The following is a 17057-nucleotide window of genomic DNA, read 5'->3' on the forward strand; positions in this document are numbered from 1 at the left end:
GTTCATTAGGCTACTTTTCATTATGTTGATGGTCTCTTTTGCTATGCTGAAGCTTTTTTTTTTTTTTAAGATTTTATTTGTTTATTTGACAGAGATCATAAGTAGGCAGAGAGGCAGGCAGAGAGAGAGAGGAAAGGAAGCAGGCTCCCTGCTGAGCAGAGAGCCCCATGCGGGGGCTCGATCCCAGGACCCTGGGACCATGACCTGAGCTGAAGGCAGAGACTTTAACCCACTGAGCCACCCAGGCACCCCGGTGCTGAAGCTTTTTAGTTTGATGTAATCTCATATGTTTGTTTTTGCTTTTGTTGCTTTTCCTTTTGGTGTCAGATTTAACTTTTCATTTTTCTGTTAAGTTTTCAGTTGTTTCTGTTGGTATATAGATTAACAATTGATTTTTCAATTATTTCATGAACATTATATCAAACAAAACAGCAAAATTCTATCTTTAACTTTAATAGTTTGTGGCATAAATATAATTATGTCATCTCTGAAAAATGACAATTCTGCTTCTGTCCCAGTATTTTACAACATACAGGAACTTCAATGCAGTGTTGAATAGAAGTGATAAAAGTGGATAACCTTGTCTTGCTCCTTAATCTCAGGGAAAATCATTCATTATTTCACCATTATGTGTGAAGTTAAATGTAGCGTTTTTATAGCTTCTACTTAGCAGAGGAAAATATTCCCTTCCTTATCTTTTTGTTTCCTTTTTTATGTTGATGGGGTGAAGAATGCTAGTGGATTTTTAGTCAACCTTGCATTATTCAGCTGTAAATTCTTAAACTTCAATAGACTTGTTATATGATACTGGATACAATGTAGTGGCTTTTAATTTTCCTTCACTGTAAATTATTTATTAGATTTCTCTATATTATGTTGGCTTCATAATATAAGTTGGGAAGTTTTCCCTTTTCCTCATTTTTTTAAAGAATGTATTTAAGATTAGTATTATTTCCTCTCTAATATGTGAAAGAAATAGACAAGATTTTGACATTTGTTTCTGATAGGATTTTGGTAGATTAAGTAGAATTGTCCAATTTTTCATTTTCTTTACATGTCATTTTTGCAGTCTTGATTTTCAGGAATTTTTCTCTTTCAATTGATTTTGAAATTAATTGACATAAAGCTATTTATGTCCTTTTTTAAATTATCTATAGAATCTGTAGTGATGCTGTCTTTTCATTCTTCTTGTCTGTAATTTCTTTTCTTTTCTTTTTTTAAGATTATTTATTTATTTATTTGACAGACAGAGATCTCAAGTAGGCAGACAGGCAGGCAAGAGAGGGGGAAGCAGGTTCCCTGCTGAGCTAAGAACCCTATGTGGAGCTGCATCCCAGGACCCTGGGATCATGACCTGAGCTGAAGGCAGAGGCTTAACCCACTGAGCCACTCAGGCGCCCCTGTAATTTATTTTCTTAACAGTTTACCAATCTTTTTTCTCACACACCAGTGTTTAGCTTTGTTGGTTTTCTTCACTCTATATATAAATTCTATTTAATAGATTTCTGTATTTATTATTGGTTTGTGTTTTTTCCCATTCTATATTTAATATCATATTTTTTTCTTTCTTTTTATTTGGAAACTTAAGTCGTATGTTTTCAACTTGTTGAAAACTCTAAACAATGCTTTGGCCACGTTCCTTAATTTTCTGTGTTACATTTTTATTACTCCTTAACCTAAAAATATTTTGAAGTTTCTTTTGTGGTTTATTCTCTGATCTATAGGTTATTTAGAATTATGCTGTTTAATTTCCAAATATTGGGGTTTTCCCAGTTATCTTTCTGTTATTAATTTCTAATTTAATTCCATCAAGGTCAAAGAACATACCCTGTATTATATTAAGCTAATATATTAAACATATTAGTCAACTGTTTTATATCCCTATTAATTGACTTATGACTATTTTATTTATAGTGACAGTTGGAGAGAGTCTCCATTTTTATCTTATCCATTCCATCTTCATGTTGATAGATACTTTGAAGGCATAGAACATTTAGGTGGCTTCCCCCTATTTTTCTCTGTCAGCACTATAAGCATACCATTATGTTGTCTTCTGGCTTCTATAATTTATCTTGAAAAGCCATCTATTAATATTATCATTTTGACTTTGAAGATTGCTGGTGATTCTCAATTTATGTTTGAATATCTTCTCTAATTGAGAGTTGTGGTAAGCAGAACATTAAGATGGCTTCCAAGATTACCCAGCCTTGGTATATCTGCTTTGCATAGCCCTGGGCCCATGAATATGATGGATTTTACTATTGTAACTAGCATATGTTATATGGCATGATTTACTGTGAGAAAGGGTGATTCACGTGAACCTAATCTAATCATAGGAGCCATTTAAAAGCACAGAGATTTTTCTGGCTGGCTGCAGAAAGGGAATTCAGAAGTAAGCACTCTGCACTGACTTGAAGAAGGCAAGCATCCATGTGGTGAAATACCAATGGAGAGGGGTTGTCTGTAGGAGCTGAGAGTATTCCCCAACCAAGGGATAAAGCAAAACTGGGACTTCATTTGTATAACCACAATAAAATAAAATCTTTTAACAACCAGTAAAGTTGGGAAAGTATTTTGAGCACCCAAGTGACAGCCTGGTTTCAGTTGTCCCCCAAGTGACAACCTGATTTCAAATAAGATCTCAAGCAAAGAGCCTTGCCATGCTGCACACACTGACTTCTGAAGTATAGAACTATGAACTCATAAGTGGGTGCTATTTCAAACCACTAAATTTAAGATTGTATTTGTTATACAACAATAGTAAATTAATAAAATTAAATTTTTTACTAAAATTTTTTTACTAAAAGTTAATAAAGAAGTTTATTTAGTCTTCCTTATTTATTCAGTTCCTTACTACCTTTAAGAAGAGATATATAGATATAGATATAGATAGATAGATATTTCAATGTAATCTGATTTTTGTCTAGTTAGTAGAGTTGTGGCCTGTAATGTTGACTTGCTATTGCTTAATACGTTTTATAGAAGAGCAAAAATCTATCTCACTGCTTGTTTTCAAAGCATATAAGTAAGAACTTGAAGATGATGACGCACTCATACCCAACCCACCACATATCCCACCTCTAAACTAAATTACAGAAAAATTGGGAATTATGCAAAATATTTAGCACATTTCTTAAGGATTTTCTCATGCTTATATAAATGTAGATTGATAGATGGATAAATCATTGAAAAAATTATTACTAGAAAAGCTAATAGTAATAGAATGAAAGTGAAAATTTTGGGAAATGATCAGGTGAATCGAGAGGTTTAAATTAAAAATTGTTATCATAGATACAAACTAAATGATGAATTAATATCCTAAATTGACCATGCCAAGGCAAGTGTATGTTTTATGTAGAAATCTCAAGTCATGAATAGAAATCTTTGCCAATTCAATGAGTAAATATAGAACTAGCATATATAAATATATTTGGAATAGATGTGTAAGAGAAATAAGGTTTCTGAGGTTCTCTTGAGATGATGTAAATAGCAGTGTTATCTCAAATTTGAGCCTTGTGGATTCTTAGCATAAACACCACAATTGGTGTAAGATAGATACCAAGTAGTACTAAAAGTCATTGACACAATATATTGCTCTGTCAAGAAAATTTCAACAGCTTGGGTGAAAATGACATAAAATCCTTAACAAATTGATTTTTTTAAGTTGTACCTCAATGAATAGTTGTCATGTTTATATTAAAAATAACTGTGCCTATAATATATTATTCACTGCATGAACTTTAACAAATTTTGTTTTGTCATTGACATGCTAAAAATAACACACTTAACCTGTGTGTCCTAGAATTCACTATGGGAGAGGAGGAAGGTATTCATTTTTCTTAAAAAGAATTTTTTTGTACAATCCACTCTTAAAGTTGCCTATTCCAGAAACTCTGTTGAGTTTTTACTATGTGGACAACAGTTGCTAGTATTGGGCTGCAGAACTTGAAAGACATTTACATAGATCTTGACTTTGAGGGGGTTTTAATATGTGGTTGGTAATATCAACAAATAATTACAAATAGGAACTATAGGTACAGATATTGTTAGGAAGGAAAAGTCTATGATGTGGTGAGAACCTGTATCAAAGTAACATAACTGAGTCTTAGGGTGCAGGAGAGGATTTCCTGAAGAAGTAAAATTTAATCTGAAATTTAAAGAAAAAAAAGTGATATTATCAAGGCAGAGAGTAGTGGCATGATCATGACAGACAAAGGAACATCATGCCAAGGTCTTTGTGGTCTTGATGTGGGGAGTAAGGTGAAACCTTCAAAAAACAGCGAGGAGGGCAGCACTGAGTATAAACAGGGGACCATGATTTAGAGAGTTTGTAATTCTGTTAAGTACCATGTTGTGTGGTTCCCTAGTCCAGTGCTATTCAAAGTGTGATATATGTAACACTGTTGGTTTCTGAAATGTTAATAACTCATCTACAATGAAATAAATACAGTAATGGGGAGGAGGGATTTAGAAACTTTTATAACAACTTGACATATTAATTTTGTTTGTTGAATTTGATGAGAAACAACTGGAATTTCTATTTTATATATTGTTTTGTGACGTATAATTTATCAATTTCTTTAGTCAATTTCTTGATATTTATGAAATTAATTCACAGAAGATTTTTTTAAACTGTCTTTTTTGGGGGGGAAAGTAATTATAATTGTCCCTAGGCAATGTTGATAATTGAATGAAGCTGGTCAGCTAACTGTAACAAATGAAATAAAAATTTTTACCTTCAAGGTACTTTGCAATTTACAAGACACTCCATTTTATAAAATACAAATACAGTTTTTGATAGTTTTACACACCTTCTGAGTTTGGCGGGATATACACATGATCTAAGTTCACCCATCTGGTAAAGGACAGAATCTGTCATTTTTTTTGTTGTTGTTGATGACTAACCTAAGGGCTTTATGTAGGAGATCTCTGTAATCTGGTCATAATCACACAGTTCTTATTAATTTTCATCTATCCCAACTCTTCAAGAGCTGCTAACAAGTTGAAAATTTAGGTGACTGGAGGTATATCCTTCCTTTCCTCAAGTTACTCACTTTCAGAGTACTGAATATCTCAAATGTGCATTGGGGCTTCACACCAGGAAGAAGGGAGAAAAAGAAATAAGTTGTCAGCACCCAGATGATTGAGAAATGACAGTACAAATTTGTCTTCTACTCCCTTTGAATCAAAAATCCTACAGTCTTTTATTCATAGATAAAAAGTGTGTCCTTGATTAGCAACCAAGAGATTTAATCATTACCTATTTTAATACAGTGCACCAATTGTGTTTTACCTCTCCAAGGGTATGGAATGAGGGAATTTTCATTGTTTATCTGTGTAAAGCCTTTATGTAAATCCTTTACACATTGCTCGATTAACAGCCAGAGCAATAAATTTTATTTAGGGAATCCCTGTAAACACTTGGACTTCACCTCAAAGTTAATACTGCATTGCCCTGGCATCTTGTTAAAAAAAATGAAAGAAAATAAGCCAGTTTAGAAACATAGAAAATGATAAGCCATGAGTATGAAGAAGCAAGTAGAACAGGACCCTTCTGAGATTTCATTCCAATTCACCAATACTTAGGATGCAAACCTAGAGTCTGAATCCAATAATATCTCCCAAGTAGAAGTATCTACTTTAGAAGGAACTATACAACTTCTCGATTACAATATCCTTGCTAAGAGGTGACTCTGTAGAGTCAGATAGAGATGGGTTCATCTTCTGGATCTATCACTAGTTAGACATGCAACCTTGGAAAATTGTCAGTCTTTCCTAAACCTTCATTTTGTTCATAAAATAGAAATAATATCTCCAACCTTACAGTCTAATTGAAGTCATGCATGTAAGACACTTATACAGGAAGAGTTATATTAATATTAGCATTGTTGATGTGGATATCTTTATTACTTCAGTAACTTCAATTCTAAGACACCTGTTTTTCATGTTTTCAGTATCTCTGAAATCAGGATACATCTTATGGTCACTGGCATGTCATAGATTGACAGCTTTTTCTTCTCTTAGCACTACATAAAACTATTACTTTTAACTTTATTATTATGGTTGTCATTGTTACTAGAAGTGTAGTATTAAGAAACTACATGAATCCTTTTAGGCCATGGGGTTATTAGCTAGACAGTATATTGTCAACAGTTTATTACTAAATAACACTTTAGTTGCTTAGAACTTCAGAGCAATGTGTCTTTGAATTTATGGTTCACATTTCATGTGCTAACTTTTACTATGTATCAAGAAGACTGGAGTCTATTTTCCTACCATGAATTAAGTAGTTTGACAATTATATAATGAGTCTTATTGCTGGATGCTGTGAAGAATACAAAATACAGGACAGGGTTTCTACCCTTAAGGAACATTTTAAAGAGAGGCACATGTCTGCATATGGCATATGAGCTAAAACAGTTTTATAATCACAATAGGCACTAAATCAAGAATTGTCAAAAATATCCGGGGGTTGGGGAGGTGAAATTACATACATGGGTAAACAACTTCGAAAAACTTCGAGTGGAGGCTCTGTATGCTCATCAGAATCACATAGTTTTAAACCTGGAATAGATACAAGAATCCAATCAGTGCATGAAAATAAAGTGTAAGACATCTGGTCTAGTCAAAACACTTTAAGATGAGGGCCAAGAGGCCAAGAGCACTGAGTGAGATTCATAGTGCCATCTAAATTGGAATTGAAGACCAAGAGAGCAAACCCCATCTTCTGACTCTAGATCCAGAATAAATAAATAATCTCATGAGCCACAGAACAGATATTATGCTCTCTCTATATATATCCTATATAGTAAGGATATTAATTTGGTAGATGTATTAGATGCCATGATAGAGGAGGTGGAAAGAAAGGTGATCTTTAGTTGTGTAGAATGTCTAACTAAAAGGGAATTTTGTTACTGAAATGAAGAATAAAATGAGAATGGATAAATGAAGGATGCTAGGAGTCACCCAGAGGGCCTTTGGGGTTCTGCCTCAAATTGGAGAAAGGAGGTGTCATTAGATTAAAGCATGTGAAATTGCTGATTTATGTATGTTAAAAAAAAAATGGCTCAAGAGAAGAAGATGGCAGCAGAGTAGGAGGGCCCAAGGCTATTCTTGCTTCTTGTCCCAGGAATACAACTAGATAATTATCAAGTCATCCTAAATACCCCAGAAATCAACCTGAGGACTGACAGAACAAACTCCATAACTAAAGAAGAGGCCATATGGAAGAAGGTAGGAAATGCAGAGATGTGGTTTGGGGGAGAAACAGATCACAGGTGCTGTGGAAGGGAGGAAGCCATGGTAATGGAGAAAGGCAAAAAAGAGAGGAGCACACAGGGCAATGCAAAAAGAGAATGTTTCCTTAAAGCAGTTTGCTTGGAAAATAAAAAGGGGCTGTGTTTTGTGAGTTCTTTCAATCAGTAGGTCTTAAAGCCTGGAGTTTTAAAGGGCAGTGGGCTTAGCTGGCATAGACCCCAGAGAGCACTGTGTTGCTCCTACAGAGAAGGCAAGCAAACAACCAAGGGGCAGACAGAGGGGATCTGAAGAACACTTGGAGCACACAGGGAGGAGATTATTTGCTCTTCTCAGAGCACATTTCAGAGAGGCAGTGTTCACAGAAATAACTCTCCAGGAAAAAAAGAACTGGTCAGCAGCATTTCCCTCCTCATCCCTCAACATAAACACAGAGCTACCTTGCATGAAGCAGCAGAGTGCCCAGACTGGCTGTCTAACTTGCTACTTACTGTAAGCCCCTCTCCCTCCCACCTGCTGGTGGGACTGCTCTTCTCAGTCAAGCTTGGCTTACTCCCAACAGGGTAGGTCCCTCCCCCAGAAAAAAACAGCTTCTACCTATCCCCATACCATGGTCTCCTGACCAGAGAGTTCTGTGGGGCCTCGGTTCTGGTGGAAGTGGTGTCAGGCCTCATTTTGCAATCAGCCTAGAGCATACCTAGTTAAAACTCTCCACATTTAAGCCCGGGAGCAAACCCTGCCCATAGCAGGCAAGAAGAGTCTCTGCAGATGACTAGCCTGAAAGATAGAACAACCAAAACACATGTGGAATGCATGCAGCACATAGCAGAGACACTCCCTGAAGTACCAGGCCCTGGGCAGTCTGACTTCTTCTTCATAAAGCCATTATTTTCAGGAACATGAGACATAACTGGGTTTTCTAACACATAGAAGAAGGTGAGACTTCGACAAAATGCCAAGACAGAGGAATTTATTCCAAGTGAAAGAACAGGATAAGTCCATGACCAGAAATCTAAGTAAAAAAAGATATAAGTAACATGCCTGATGGAGAACTTAAAACAGCAATAAGAAGGCTATTCACTGGACTTGAGAAAGAAAAGAAGACCTATGAAACCCTTACTACAGAGATAAAAGAGTTTAAAAAAAATCAGAGATGAGGAATAGAATAAACAAAATTGGAAAAAGGCTTGATTCAATGAGCAGCAGGCTGGAAGAGGCAGAAAAACAAGTTAGGGGCCTAGAAGACAAAATAATGGAAAATAATGATGCTGAACAAAAGAGAGAAAGAATAATGCAATGCAAGAATAGAAGAAAAGGGGGCAGAAAATTTATTTCAAGAAATGAGAGCTTCCCCTAGTTTGGGGAAGGAAGGAGACATCTGGATTGAGGAGGCACAGAGAATGCCCATCAAAATCAACAAAAGCAGGCCAACACCAAGACATATTATAATTAAATTTGCAAAAGATAGTAGTGAAAAAGAACAATCTTTAAAGTGGCAAAACAAAAGAACTCCTTAACTTGAAAGGGAAGACCCATAAGGCTAATTGGAGATTGCTCAGCAGAAACTCAGCAAAACAGAAGGGAGTGACATGATATATTCAGGAGAGAACAAAGGCAATAAGACAAAAAAGGATCAGAGAAAATCTTCAGAATGACAAAACAGATAATAAAATGGCAATAAATATATACCTATCAATAATTACTTTAATGTAAATAGAATAAATGCTCCAAAAAAATACATAAGATGTCAGAATGGATTAAAAAAAAAAAAGACCCATCTATATGCTGCCTACAAAAGATTCATTTTAGACCTAAAGACACCTGCAAATTGAAAGTGAGGGGATGAAAAACATCAATCACACAATGAATGTCAAAAGAAAGCTGGAGTAGCAATAGTTATATTGAACAAACTAGACTTTCAAACAAAGACTGTAACAAGAGACAAAGGGCACTAAATCATAATAAAGGGGACAACCCAACAAGAAGGTCTAACTGTAAATATTTATGCACCAACATGTGAGGACCCAAATATGTAAAATAATAACAAACATGAAGGAACTAATTGATAATAATACAATAATAGTACATGACTTTAACACCCTACTTACATCAATGACAGATCATCTAAACAGAAAATCAACCAGGAAACAATGACTTTGAATAACACACCAGATGAGATGGACTTAACAGACATATTCAGAATATTCCATCCTAAGAAAGCAGAATAGACATTCTTTTCAAGCACACATGGCACAATCTCCAGACTAGATCACATATTAGGTCACAAATCAGGTCTCAACAAATACAGAGTAATGATTAAAATCATACCATGTACCTTCTCTGACTACAATGAAGTCAACCACAGGAAAAAAATTGGGGAAGACCCTAAATACAGGAAGATTAATTAAATAACTTGCTACTAAGCAATGAGTGGACAACTAGGAAAGCAAAGAAAACATTTAAAAAATACTGGAAGTAAATGAAAATGAAAGCACAGTGCTCCAAAACCTTTGGGATGCTGCCAAAGTGGTCATAAGAGGGAAGTATATAGCAATATAGGCCTACCTCAAAAGCAGGAAAAATCTGAAATAAACAACCTAACCTTACATCTAAAGTAGCTAGAAAAAGAAAATCAAATGAAGCCTAAAACCAGTGGAAGGAAGGAAATACTAAAGATTAGAGTAGAAATAAGTGATATAGAAACTAAAACAAACAAACAAATCAATGAAACCAGGAGATAGTTCTTTGAAAATAAAATAAAATAAAATTGATAAACCTTAGCCAGAGTCATCAAAAAGAAAGGAGGACCCAAGTTAAAAATAAAAAATCATAAATGAGAGAGGAGAAATAACAACAAATACCACAGAAATACAGTCATAAGAGAATATTATGAAAAACTATATGCCAACAAATTGGACAACCTGGAAGGAATGTATAAATTCCTAGAAACATACAAATTCCTAGAAATATATGAATACTGAAACAGGAATAGAAATTTTGAAAAGACAGATAACCAGCAAAGAAATTGAATCAGTAATCAAAAAACTCCCAAAAAACAAAAGAGTCCAGGGCCAGATGGCTGCACAGGCAAATTCTACGAAATTCTTAAAGAAGAGTTAATACCTTTTTTCTCAAATACCCCACAAAACAAAAAAGGAAGGAAGAGTTCCAGATCCATTCTATGAGGCCACCATTACCCTGATACCAAAACCAGATGAAGACCCCACTGAAAAAAGAGAACTACAAGTTAATATCCCTGATGAACATGGATGCAAGAATTCTCAATTAAATACTAGCAAACTGAATTCAACAATACATTACAAAAATCATTCACTGTGATCAAGTGGGATTTATTCCTGGATTGCAGGGGTAGTTCAATATTCATAAATCAATCAATGTGATACCCCACATTAATAAAAGAAAGAATGAGAATCCCATGATCCTTTTAATAGGTGCAGAAAAAAACATTTGATAAAGTGCAACATCCTTTCATGATAAGAACATAGAGGAACATACTTCAACAAAAAAGATTGTTTATGAAAAACCCACAGTTATTATCATCCTAGATGGGGAAAAACTGAGAGCTTTTCTCTACAATCAGGAAAAAGGCAAAGACGTCCACCCTCACCACTTTTATTCCACATGGTAGGAGAATCCCAGTGACAACAGTCAGACAAGAAAAAAAAAATAAAACAAATAAAAGGCATCCCAATCAAAAGGAAGAAGTGAAACTTTCACTATTTGCAGATGGTGTAATACTCTATGTAGAAAACCCGGAAGACTCCACCGAAAAACTGCTGGAACTGATACATGAATTCAGTAAAGACACAGGATACAAAATCAGCATACAGAAATCTCTTGCATTTCTGTACACCAATAATGAAGAGACAAAGAGAAATCAAGGAACAAATTCCATTTAACAGTTGCACCAAAAACAAGAAGATACCTAGGAATAACCCTAACCAGAGGTGAAAGTCCTATATTCCAAAAAGCATAATAAATAAATAAAAACACTGATGAAAGAAATTAAAGAGGACACAAAGAAATGGAAAGATACCGCATGCTTATGGATTCAAAGAGCAAATATTGTTAAAAAGCAGTCTACATGGGAGGCCTGGGTGGCTCAGTCAGTTAATCATCTGCCTTTTGCTCAGGTCATGATCTTACTCCTTGTTCAGTGGGGAGGCTGCTTCTCCTTCTCCCTCTGCCTGCGGCTCCCCCTGCTGTGCACTTGCTCCCTCTCTCTGACAAATAAATACATAAAATCTTTTAAAGAAAGCAGTCTATGCATTTAATGTCATCCACATCAAAATATGAACATTTTTCATAGAGCTAGAACAAACAATCCTAAAATTTGTATGGGACCACAAAATACCCCAAATAGCCAAAACAATCTTCAGAAAGAAAAGGAAAAAAGAAAAGGAAAGCAGAAGGCATTACAATTCCAGACTTCAACTTATATTACAAGCCTGTGGTAATCTACACAGTATGGTAGTAGGGTACTAGAACAAAAACAGACACATAGATCAACAGAACAGAAATAGAAAACCCAGAAACAAACCCACAAGTATATGGTCAATTAATAACTCTGACAAAGTTGGAAAGAATATCCAGTGGGAAAAAGTCTTTCAACAAGTGGTGATGGGAAAACTAGACAGCAACCTGCAAAAGAGTGAAACTGGACCACTTTCTTAAACCATACACAAAAGTAAATTCAAAATGGAATAAGGACCCAAATGTGAGACCTGAAACCATAAAAATCCTAGAGGAGAACACAGGCAGTAACCTATTTGACAACAGCTGTAGGAACTTCTTTCTAGGTATGTGTCCTGAGGCAAGGGAAACAAAAGCAAAAATAAATGTCAAAATGAAAAGCGTCTGCACAGTAAACAAACAACAAAACTAAAAGACAGTGTATGGCAATGGGAGATCTTTTCAAATGACATATCTAGTAAAGGCTTAGTATCCAAAATCTATAAGGTTATATAGAATTCGACACTCCCAAAATTAATAATCCAATTATAAATGGGCAGAAAACATGAACAGACACTTCCAAAGAAGACATACACAAGACCAACAGACACATGAAAAGGTGCCCAAAATCATTGATCATCAAGGGTAGACAAATCAAAATTACAATGAGGTATCACCTCACTCCTGTCAGAATACCTAATATCAGTAACAAGGGAAACGAGTGTTGGCGAGGGTGTGGAAAAAGGGGAATCCTCTCGCACTGTTGTTGGGAATGCAAACTGGTATGGCCACTGTGGAAAACAGTATGGAGTTTCCTCATAAAGTTAAAAATGGAACTATCCTATGATCCAGCAATTGAACTACTAGGTACTTAAGAATACAAAAATAATAATTCAAAGGGATGCATGCACCCCAATGTTTATAGCTGCATTGTCTACAATAACCAAATTATGGAAACCAAGTGTCCCTCGACTCATGAATGGATAAAGAAATGGTGATATAGATATAAAATAGAATATTATTCAGTCATAAAAATAAATGAAGTCTGGCCATTTGCAATGACATGGATGAAACTAAAGAATAATGCTAGGCAAATTAAGTCAGTCAGAGAAAGACAAATACCCTATGGTTTCACTCATATGTGGAATTTAAGATAAAACAAAAAAGGAGAAAAAAGAGAGGCAAACCAAGATACGGATTCTTTTATTAAAAACATTTTTTACTTAAATTCAGTTAATTAACATATAATGTATTATTAGTTTCAGAGGTACAGGTCTGTGATTCATCAGTCTTATACAATACCCAGTGCTCATTACATCACATACCCTCCCTGATGTCCATCATGCAGTTACCCCATCCCTCCACCCTTCTCCCCTCCTACAACCCTCAGTTTGTTTCCTATGATTAAGAGTCTCTTGTGGTTTGTCTACCTATCTGGTTTCATCTTGTTTCCTTTTTCCTTCTATTCCCTATTCTTAAATTCCACATGAGTGAGATCATATGATAACTGTCTTTCTCTCATTGATCTATTTTGCTTAGCGTCATACCCTCTAGTTCTACATCCATATCATTGCAAATGCCAAGATTTCTTTTTTTTTTTTGATGGTGGCATAATATTCCATTGTAAAAAAAAAAAAAAAAAAGACTTTGTACTTCGGTGTACCACATGAAAACATGAAATCATCAATACCTAGCTATTTTTTAAAAGTTTTTATGTAAACCAGTCAGTTAACATACAATGTAATGTTAGTTTCAGGGGTACAATATACTGATTCAACACTTCATACAACACCCAGTGCTCTTATAAAACACAGACACTTAACTATAGAGAATAAACAATGGTTACCAGAGGGTGGGGAGATCGTTGAACAGGTGATGGGGATTAAGGAGTGCAGCTGTAATGAGCAATAGGTGTTAACTGATGGGAATTTAAATAAAAACTTTAAAACTTTTTAAAAATGGCTAGATATTGATGATTTCATGTGGTGCATCAAAATATAAGGTTTCAGACAGAAAAATGTTGAGAAAATAAAGTGGATTTATTAGTACCGGCCCTCTCAAATGACATCATTTTGTTTTTGTAGTTAGAACATTAAGGAGGTGTCTCCATGAACGACTATGTGACTCACAGAGGAGAACAGAGTCCATATTCTCAGCTCCAGATACAACATGAGCTGCAGAATGGCCGGGGGGTAGGGGGGGAAGGAATGTTCCTTCTAATTCTATATGGAACCAGCATCAGGAGAGAGCTCTCAGCACAGACATGGATATTCTCATGTAGAGCTTTAAGAGTAGTAGCAACAACACCAAGTGGCTTTGAACAAAGAGTATTTAAACATGGGAAGCTGAAAGAGTATCAAAGTAAATACTCTTTCAGTTCCATAGGGGAACTCCAAAACAGGTGGAGTATCCTCAAAGAGCATGAGGGAGTAGGAGACATGCATTTGAATGTTGATTATTACTATCATTGCCAATATATCCTCATCTACATATTCAAATATACTCAGATCCTATCTCTCAATCATACACACACACACACACACACACATACACACACCCTTACACAAAACAGGAAGGACATATACCCACATGTTCTGAGTGTTTTCTTATATTTTTGCATGGTGAGGATTACAGGTTTCCATTCTTTTGCTTGCCAGTATTTTCTATATCTTATGTAGTGAATATATGGTATTTTTAGTCTTAAACTATATATATATCAACATGTCAAAGGAGATGTACCTACCATTACAGGATTTTTTAAATTCTAATTTTAAAAATACAAAGGCTTTATCACAAAGACTATTCTAACATCTAAATTTCTGTTCAGATTTGAATGCCACTATATCCTGATCGCATTGAACATAGTTAGGGAATTACACCTGCCAAGTACATTTACAATTTTATTGCTGATATACATTCTCCATGCTAATCTACAGGAAACATTATTGCCACCATATTTTATAAGTAATGCTTTTATTTGTGACAATGTTGAGCTCAAATGTAAGAACTTAGAAAATATTTTAGTTTTTTAATTTTTCTCCTTCTAAGAAAATGCTGCTTTTGGTGCCTTGTAAATATCTCAATAACATTTTATTTTAGCCTTCGCTACAGACAAACATTGGAAAGTTCAAGAAAGCCAATTAGACAGTCTCTGTTATATTTATAGACTGCTTATAGCTACAGTGTGCATGCTCTATCAACACCTTGGTCAGATAAACAGTGAAAGTTTATGTATTCATTCAATAAACATATATAGTGAACACCTACTATAAGCATGCAATAATGACCTTTATTGAAAAAAAAGATATATATTTAAATGGAATTCTAGCTGTCTATAACTAGGAGAAATAGCATAGCATGTTAAGAGCACAGAATTCAAGAATCAATCTATGTGCTTTCCAGTATTGGTTTCATCATTTACAGATGGCGTGTGAATTTGAGCATATTACTTGACCTCTGTGTCCCTCAGTTTGCTTATCTGTAAAATGGAGATAATGTTATCTCCATTGGTGGGTTGTTACAAGAACAAATGAGATAAAATATGTTTCTTGCATATAGTAAAAGCTATGTTATAGTTTTATTTCCCTAAAAGTCTTAAATTTTTGTCAAATTTCTATATGGACCTGCCTTGTTATCCATGAGAAATATTAGTGATTAGAGAAATGAGGTTAAAGAGTCATGACACTTCAGAGCTGGAATAAAACTTAGTGACTTAACCAAACCCCATCAAGGTACAAATGAGGACACAAGGACCCAGAGATACAAAGTTATATAATGTGTAAGTTTCCAAGCATGATTAAATTTCAGTTTTATGATTTTCTGATCAATGTTCTTCCAACAAATGTCAATTGTAAGTCCACTCATTCATTCATTATACATATTTTTATTAAATACAGCACTTCCTGGGATGCCTGGGTGGCACAGTTGGTTAAGCGTCTGCCTTTGGCTCAGGTCATGATCCCACAGTCCTGGGATTGAGTCCTGCATTGGGCTCCTTGCGTAGTGGGGAGCCTGCTTCTCCCTCTGCCTGCCACTCCCCTTGCACATGCTCTCTCTCTCTCTTTCTGACAAATAAATAAATAAAATCTTTTAAAAAGTAAATATAGGGGTGCCTGGGTGGCTCAGTGGATTAAGCCTCTGTCTTTGGCTCAGGTCATGATCTCAGGGTCCTGGGATTGAGCCCCGCATCGGGCTCTCTGCTCAGCAGGGAGCCTGCTTCCCCCTCTCTCGCTGCCTGCTTCTCTGCCTACTTGTAATCTCTCTCTCTCTCGCTGTCAAATAAATAAGTAAAATCTTTAAAAATAAATAAATAAATATAGCACTTACTGTATGCCAAGCACAATGCTACATGCAGGTGACAGAAGAAATCAGATGGTTTACTTTCTAAACTTCTACTATCTGGTGGGATACAACATGTGAATACTATGGACTATTAGTATACATGTTCTAATAAGATACATATTGGTAATAGTGGTAGTATAATGGAGACAGTGAACAATTCCATCTAAGAATGTAAAAGGTTTTACAAGATAAGACTCTTGATTATGAACGCTGCTTAAGAATTCAGAAAGCAGGGGCACCTGGGTGGTTCAGTCGTTAAGCGTTGGCCTTCAGTTCAGGTCATGATCTCGGGGTCCTGGGATCAAACCCCACTTTGGGCTCCTTGCTCAGCGGGAAGCCTGCTTCTCCCTCTCCCACTGCCCTTGCTTGTGTTCCTTCTCTCACTGTATCTCTCTCTATCAAATAAATAAAATCTTAAAAAAAAAAAAAGATTTAGAAAGCCCATTTGTGTGTCTAAAGCATTAGGTATGAAGAGGAAAGGAATCAGTGAAAGATAAATGCAAGAGATACTTAGCGACCAAATAGTGAAAGACTTTATATTCCATTTTGTATAGTTTTGGCTTTTTTTCTAGAGCCTTAAGAAGGGAATAAATTAAATGGAAAAGAAATGAGTATTCAAACACAGAAGTAACATCATGTAAAGAAGGAAAAAATTGGAGTTCAGATTAAAAGGATGAACTGTATGTAACCCCAAGTGAATGGACATGGAAATCAGAAACAAACTTCCTAAAATTGTTTTATTTCAAGGACTTAAGAATCCTTGTTCTAAAGGCATCAAGCAGAATAAAAAATGTTAAGTTCAATTAAAAAAGCAAAAAGAATGGGTTATCATGATCCTACATTTCTGCAATAGTAATGTTTACAAAACAAGAGGCAAGGTCTGTAGATGGTTAAGTGTGAAAGGTTGTGATCTACAAATACTCTACTCAAACACATTATCACTAAGCCTAAAGGCAAAATAAAATGAAAAATCTTGGCTATATAAAATG

This window comes from Lontra canadensis, unplaced genomic scaffold (assembly GCF_010015895.1).
Source record: "Lontra canadensis isolate GAN:19392208 unplaced genomic scaffold, GSC_riverotter_1.0 scaffold34, whole genome shotgun sequence".
Lineage (NCBI taxonomy): Eukaryota > Metazoa > Chordata > Mammalia > Carnivora > Mustelidae > Lontra > Lontra canadensis.